A 7,430-nucleotide genomic window follows, 5' to 3' on the forward strand; every position below is an offset into this window, starting at 1 on the left:
TATGTGTTTTACAGGGAGGGAGGTTTCAATGAGCGATGCAATTAAGACCAGGCTGATTATCAAAGTTTATGCCCACTGTATCTTACATGAGGCCGCCCTTCAAATATCACAGCAAGCTGGCAAAAAGCATCGCTTCCATTGATTTAAAAACCAAACCCTCTGAATGCACAAAAACAAAAACAACACACTCATGCACTGTACCTTTTGTTGTTAAAATCTGTAATGATCAGTATATTATGTGATTATGTGTTGTACAGGGAGGGAGGTTTCATTGAGCGCTGCAGTTAAGACTAGGCTATTTATCAAAGCACTGCTTCCATTTATTTTAAGACCATTAGAAAGCACATGTACATGTATTTGTTTACATCTCTTATTACAGTTTCATTTAAATTCATCTACACTGTACTTGCAGTAAGTTAATATGTTTGTATAGTGTTACAGGTATGGGTTCATTGGGTGATGAACACAATTTCATTATTGCTCCATGCCATCCAGCTTACCTTCTCAGACTTAAGAAAGTTTTAATGCAAGGCATTCTTCAAGCTGGAAAAAAGAAGTTACGTTAAGTATGTCATTTGTAATACTAGGACATGTACCGACAAATTTTGACTTTGTTTACTTACTGATACCAAGAATTTCTGAAGTTTTTAAATTTTGCGAAAAAAAAAAACGCATATTGGCTTCACCTCTCACCCATGCCCAGAAATAAAATTAAACTAAATCCCTACCTTTGGACAACCTTTCCAGTGGCCACACTTTCCCTGATATGAGTCGTGAGCTGCACCCTTTTTGCAATTCAGTCGTAATACTGCAATTAAAGGGTGATTAGCACTGCCAATTATTATATAACCCTATATTATTATAAAACTACAATCAATGTGAGTCTCCTCGTCTATTGATGTACACACAGTTCACGTATCATCCGGGCGAACTTTCAGGAACGTAAAACTCTTGCCTGCCACCAGTGTGCTTGGGTTTGATTATCATAAACTCAACAAGTCAAGTTTTTTTTATTAAGAGTTTGGCTAACATGATAGTTTCTCCCTGTGTTAGGATTTTTATTTCCACATTGGTTTTTCGTGCTCTTGCAATACGGCTCCTGCAATCTCACTATTGGAGGAGGGAGATTATGGGTGGGAATCCAACTGGGGGCCTGAAAGTTTTTTTTTCAGGCTTCTTTAATTGGCAATTGCTCAACATGTACATGTAACTTACACCATCATTCCTTCATTTTGATCATAGTCATCAAACTGATTTTAATATCAGATTGTCTAGTTTTATCCTTTTTCTTACACATTCACTTAGTCACGTCCTGAAAAAAGAAAAACTTCTTTCTGTGTCAGGAAGATCTTTAGTTATTAAAGACACAATTCCTCTACACTATACTAGAAAGCAACACCTCCGTCACTAGGGAATCTTAAGCCCTTGGTATGTTATTAGGCGTTTTGATTTGGTGGCATAATTGTAACTGAAGCTAAATCTGAAAGACCCCAGCTTGAACACAGACCGTCCTCTGACACCAGCCATGAAATCTCAGACAGCGACCCAGTTATGGTTCCTATAACATCCTAACAGTCACAATACAGAGAGCTGCTGAACTGTATTCAGCCTGTATTCAACAAAGTTGACTACTGCAATTGTGTGCAATGACCTGTTAGATTGTATGGAGCATGACCTGGGATTGGTTGATCATCACGACTATGTGGGCCTCGGGAAGCGGGAAAGTGACACAAGCACCAAGTGGAGTGCACTAGACTCTCCACCCAGCTTGGGGTCACGTGGGTGGCATCATTTGGCCATCTATCCTTACTCTATATTTGTTTTATGAAACAGGATATGAAGAGAGGTGTTTCTTTCCTACTCGCAGCTAATTAACATCTACCTGTGGTGCTGTGCTTCGACATCAAACATGGTCCTGTCCAGCGGTACCCAGAGGCGTTTTCGCATGCTTTCAGCACAATATCGTGAGCTGCGCACTTTTGCAATTCAGTCCTAATACTGCAAGTAAAGGGTGATTAGCACTGCCAATTATTACATAAGTCTATATTATTATTAACTACAATCGATGTGAGTCTATTCGTCTATTGATGTACACACAGTTCACGTGTCATCTGGGCGAACTTTCTTAGGGTATGGTGTTTTTAGTTCTTAGGCCATGTCCTTAGGGACTCGTCACGCATTCATTCCAAGAATGCACCATCCTCTTACAATTTTTCACAAATGCTTGATATCAATAAATTATTAACAAAAAGGAAAAAAGACGACCTGTTGCTGTTTTAATCTGTAACGATCAGCATATTACATGTTTTACAGGGAGGTTTCAATGAGCGAGGCAATTAAAACCAGGCTGATTATCAAAGTTTATGCCCACTGTATCTTACATGAGGCCGCCCTTCAAATATCACAGCAAGCTGGCAAAAAGCATCGCTTCCATTGATTTAAAAACCAAACCCTGTAAATGCACAAAAACAGAAACAACACACAGTCATGCACTCTACCTTTTGTTGTGAAAATCTGTAATAATCAGGGCCCGGCTGTTTAAAAGCCGATTAACGCTAATCCCAGATTAAAAATTAACCTTGGAGTTATATTTCTCTAATTCTCAAATGTTGTTCAACACTGATATTCAGCAAAACTTTGCATTAGCAGAAGTCAACCCTGAAAGAGAAAAATAAAATAAAGAAACTATCAACTAAAAGTTGAAAACATGAAACAAAAGTGTACGCTAATCCTGGATTAAGTTAATCGGCTTTCGAACAACCGGGCCCAGTATATTATGTGATTATGTGTTTTACAGGGAGGGTTAGGTTTCAATGAGCGACGCAATTAAGACCAGGCTGATTATCAAAGTTTATGCCCACAGTATCTTACATGAGGCCGCCCTTCAAATATCACAGCAAGCTGGCAAAAAGCATCGCTTCCATTGATTTAAAAACCAAACCCTCTGAATGCACAAAAACAAAAACAACACACTCATGCACTGTACCTTTTGTTGTTAAAATCTGTAATGATCAGTATATTATGTGATTATGTGTTGTACAGGGAGGGAGGTTTCATTGAGCGCTGCAGTTAAGACCAGGCTTTTTATCAAAGCACTGCTTCCATTTATTTTAAGACCATTAGAAAGCACATGTACATGTATTTGTTTACATCTCTTATTACACTTTCATTTAAATTCATCTACACTGTACTTGCAGTAAGTTAATATGTTTGTACAGTGTTACATGTATGCGTTCATTGGGTGATGAACACAATTTCATTATTGCTCCATGCCATCCAGCTTACCTTCTCAGACTTAAGAAAGTTTTAATGCAAGGCATTCTTCAAGCTGGAAAAAAGAAGTTACGTTAAGTACGTCATTTGTAATACTAGGACATGTACCGACAAATTTTGACTTTGTTTACTTACTGATACCAAGAATTTCTGAAGTTTTTAAATTTTGCGAAAAAAAAAAAACGCATATTGGCTTCACCTCTCACCCATGCCCAGAAATAAAATTAAACTAAATCCCTACCTTTGGACAACCTTTCCAGTGGCCACACTTTCCCTGATATGAGTCGTGAGCTGCACCCTTTTTGCAATTCAGTCGTAATACTGCAATTAAAGGGTGATTAGCACTGCCAATTATTATATAACCCTATATTATTATAAAACTACAATCAATGTGAATCTCTTCGTCTATTGATGTACACACAGTTCACGTATCATCCGGGCGAACTTTCAGGAACGTAAAACTCTTCCCTGCCACCAGTGTGCTTGGGTTTGATTATCATAAACTCAACAAGTCAAGTTTTTTTTATTAAGAGTTTGGCTAACATGATAGTTTCTCCCTGTGTTAGGATTTTTATTTCCACATTGGTTTTTCGTGCTCTTGCAATACGGCTCCTGCAATCTCACTATTGGAGGAGTGTTAGCTAGCTGTAGCATCTTGGAGATTATGGGTGGGCATCCAACTGGGGGCCTGAATTTTTTTTTTCAGGCTTCTTTAATTGGCAATTGCTCAACATGTACATGTAACTTACACCATCATTCCTTCATTTTGATCATAGTCATCATAGTCATTTAGTATCAGATTGTCTAGTTTTATCCTTTTTCTTACACATTCACTTAGTCATGTCCTGAAAAAAAAAAAGTTCTTTCTGTGTCAGGAAGATCTTTAGTTATTAAAGACACAATTCCTCTACACTATACTAGAAAGCAACACCTCCGTCACTAGGGAATCTTAAGCCCTTGGTATGTTACAATGTATCAGGCGTTTTGATTTGGTGGCATCGTAACTGAAGCTAAATCTGATTGACCCCAGCTTGAACACAGACCGTCCTCTGACACCAGCAATGAAATCTCAGACAGCGACCCAGTTATGGTTCCTGTAACATCCTAACAGTCACAATACAGAGAGCTGCTGAACTGTATTCAGTCTGTATTCAACAAAGTTGACTAGTGCAATTGTGTGCAATGACCTGTTAGGTTGTATGGAGCATTACCTGGGATTGGTTGATGATCATGACTATGTGGGCCTCGGGAAGCGGGAAAGTGACACAAGCACCAAGTGGAGTGCACTAGACTCTCCACCCAGCTTGGGGTCACATGGGTGGCAACATTTGGCCATCTATCCTTACTCTATATTTGTTTTATGAAACAGGATATGAAGAGAGGTGTTGCTTTCCTACTCACAGAGCTTTCCTACACACAAAGTTTATGCCCACTGTATCTTACATGAGGCCACCCTTCAAATATCACAGCAAGTTCGCAAAAAGCATCGCTTCCATTGATTTAAAAACCAAACCCTGTAAATGCACAAAAACGGAAACAACACACACATGCACTCTACCTTTTGTTGTGAAAATCTGTAATGATCAGGGCCCAAAAGGAAAAAAAAGAAGTTACGTTTAAGTATGTCATTTGTAATACTAGGACATGTACAGACAAATTTTGACTTTGTTTACTTACTGATAACACGATCAATTTCTGAAGATTTTTAATTTTGTGAAAAAAAACAAAAAACACTTATTGGCTGCACCTCTCCCCTCCCCCCCCCCCCCCCTTCCTTTCTAGAAGTTAAATTAAAGTAAATCCTGGAAAAAAAAAAGTTAATTTATGTCTGTCATTTGTAATACTAGCCTAAGGACATGTACAGACAGATTTTGACTTTGTTTAATAATTACTGATACCAAGAATTTCTTGGCTTCACCTCTCCCCCCTGCCCAGAAATAAAATTAAATTAAATCCCTACCTTTGGACAACCTTTCGAGTGGCCACACTTTCCCTGATGTGAGTTGTGATAGTACTAGATAAGTGCAGATATTGCAACCAGCATTGTTTGATTTTAACATTCCACACTGGCAGAACCTGTCATCGCCCTCCTTCACTCTCTTTGGGATGTATGATTCTCGTCTTTGCTTGTAGGAAACACTGTAGGGGTCCATTTCCCGAAGCCAAACTAAGGTGACATACTCATGTCTGAAGACAATTCGCCACCGGAAACTCTTCTTCAGATTGCATGTGTTCTTTATGTAAATTGCCAACTTCACATGCTTGACCTCACGGCCTTGAATCGAGTTTAGCCCAAGGTGGTGTGGTGTGGTACGGCACATCCCAGAGTCCACACAGGTGGGTTCACGCCATTTAAAAGCAACACAATTGCTTTAAAATAATCTTGGCACAAGGTCTTCACATCAGCTACTTGTGCTTTGCTGACCTCAACCCTTAAATAAAGGGATGCCGAGTCCCTAAGTTTCAGTCCAACAAATGCCAGTACATGGAGTTTGAGTATAGAACTTTGTGACGGTGTTGAAATTGACAAGACCTCCTGAATTAAGGAAGGGAAGTTCCATGAAAAATTCTTTGATTCCAATCCTGTAAAGCGGTAAGAGAAAGAAATGCCCTTTTTCCTCTTCTCCCCAAACCATCGCACAAAGGAATTGTAAGGCCTGCTACACTTTGCAGTTTCTCTCACACATGTCAGGAATTTGATCAGTGGCGAAGCATCTGGCATGTGTGATAAAGTTGTGGCTGATTTAAGTTGGGAATCATTAGTGTATTGCATAACCACTGTCAGTAGATTTGTAAACCATTGCTGCCAGGCATTATTTGTGTTTATGCAAGGGTTCTGGTTTAATCAGATTCACAAACTTACCAAGTGGTGGGATAAATTCCTGCCTTGGTTCCTCCTTCGAAATCAACTTTGTGACCTCACTAGCTTCTTTGCTTTCCTGAAGGATCCCGGAGTTTTGCTTTCAATTTTTCAACCTTCTTGGCTGTTGCAATTCTCTTTTCATACACTGTACTTCCATTCTTGCCATGTGTCCTTAGGCCCTGCACCAATTGACCCATCCATTGTCATTTTGTCATTCTGGTTTACATTTGCAAATGGTGAAAAGTAAAACGCGCAGTTGTTTAGTTCGCCAGACATAGATGATGCCCACTTCATGTCACAGGGGACCAGCTTCATTCTGAATGTAATCTGATGGCCTTGTGGAGTAGTTAACTGCTTAACTTTAATTTCTGCCATTTCTCTGCTTAAATGATCTGTGTAATGTTTCATTAATGGACTGTCCTCAGGTGAATTTGACCCCATCAGTAGATGATTGTTGTTACAACTTTGCGCCCTCTGTAATAGGTTTAGGATGCTAACGATGTATGCTGCAAATTGAAACCAATGATTAAAACATTATATGTTCTTGGGATAAATATTTACAGCTTGTAACTGAATCTAACATCAACATTTTAAGACTGGAGAAGACAATTAGTAATTCAGAGATCTTTGCAGTGAAGCACCAAAGAAAAAACAGAAACAAAACTTGTTTGAAATTAAGCAACTTTATCTTAAGGGTTAAACCACCCCACCCTTTCTGACTGTTTACAGGTGAATTGAAATTACAAGGCACAATTTCATGTAAGTAGTCTAAAAAGGTGTAGGAATAGAATTAGTGTAGATATGCTTAAAAATTTGCACAACGACAATGAATATAACTGCATGAGCTTGACTGCTTGGAGAAATAAATAGCAGTAGGTATAATGATTGCCCTGTGTACGTGCTATGTTTCTAGAAATATAATTACCAGTGGCAGTGTCATCCCTTCCAAATGGTGCCCCATCTGCCCCAATAGCAATGTATAGCACGCCTTTCTGGGCATTGAACCAATGTAGACAAGGAACTCTTTCATCCAGAAAGAGAGACAGGTCAGCAAGCTTCAAAAGGAAGGGCTTTAGAGGTCTGTACACTACAGGAAATGCCTCAACATTAAATTTGGCAGCTTAGTGTTTTTCTAGATCTATGATCTCCCCAATGTCAATGTTTCGGAAAAAAACTTGCTAAGGATTTGTATGGCACAATCTTGGGAACTTTACATTTCTTCATGAATTCAGTTTTGTTGTTTTTAGATTTTCTTGCACTTTCCTTTACTACATCTGAAGTATTCGGAATACTG

At 38.9% G+C, this 7,430-nt stretch overlaps 1 pseudogene; it reads right to left on the minus strand.

The window, feature by feature from the left end:
* Positions 1-2,626: 2,626 nt before the first annotated feature.
* Positions 2,627-6,046, minus strand: LOC138055942 (uncharacterized; annotated as a pseudogene).
* Positions 6,047-7,430: the final 1,384 nt, after the last annotated feature.

The sequence above is a fragment of the Montipora capricornis genome, chromosome 7 (assembly GCF_036669925.1).
Source record: "Montipora capricornis isolate CH-2021 chromosome 7, ASM3666992v2, whole genome shotgun sequence".
Lineage (NCBI taxonomy): Eukaryota > Metazoa > Cnidaria > Anthozoa > Scleractinia > Acroporidae > Montipora > Montipora capricornis.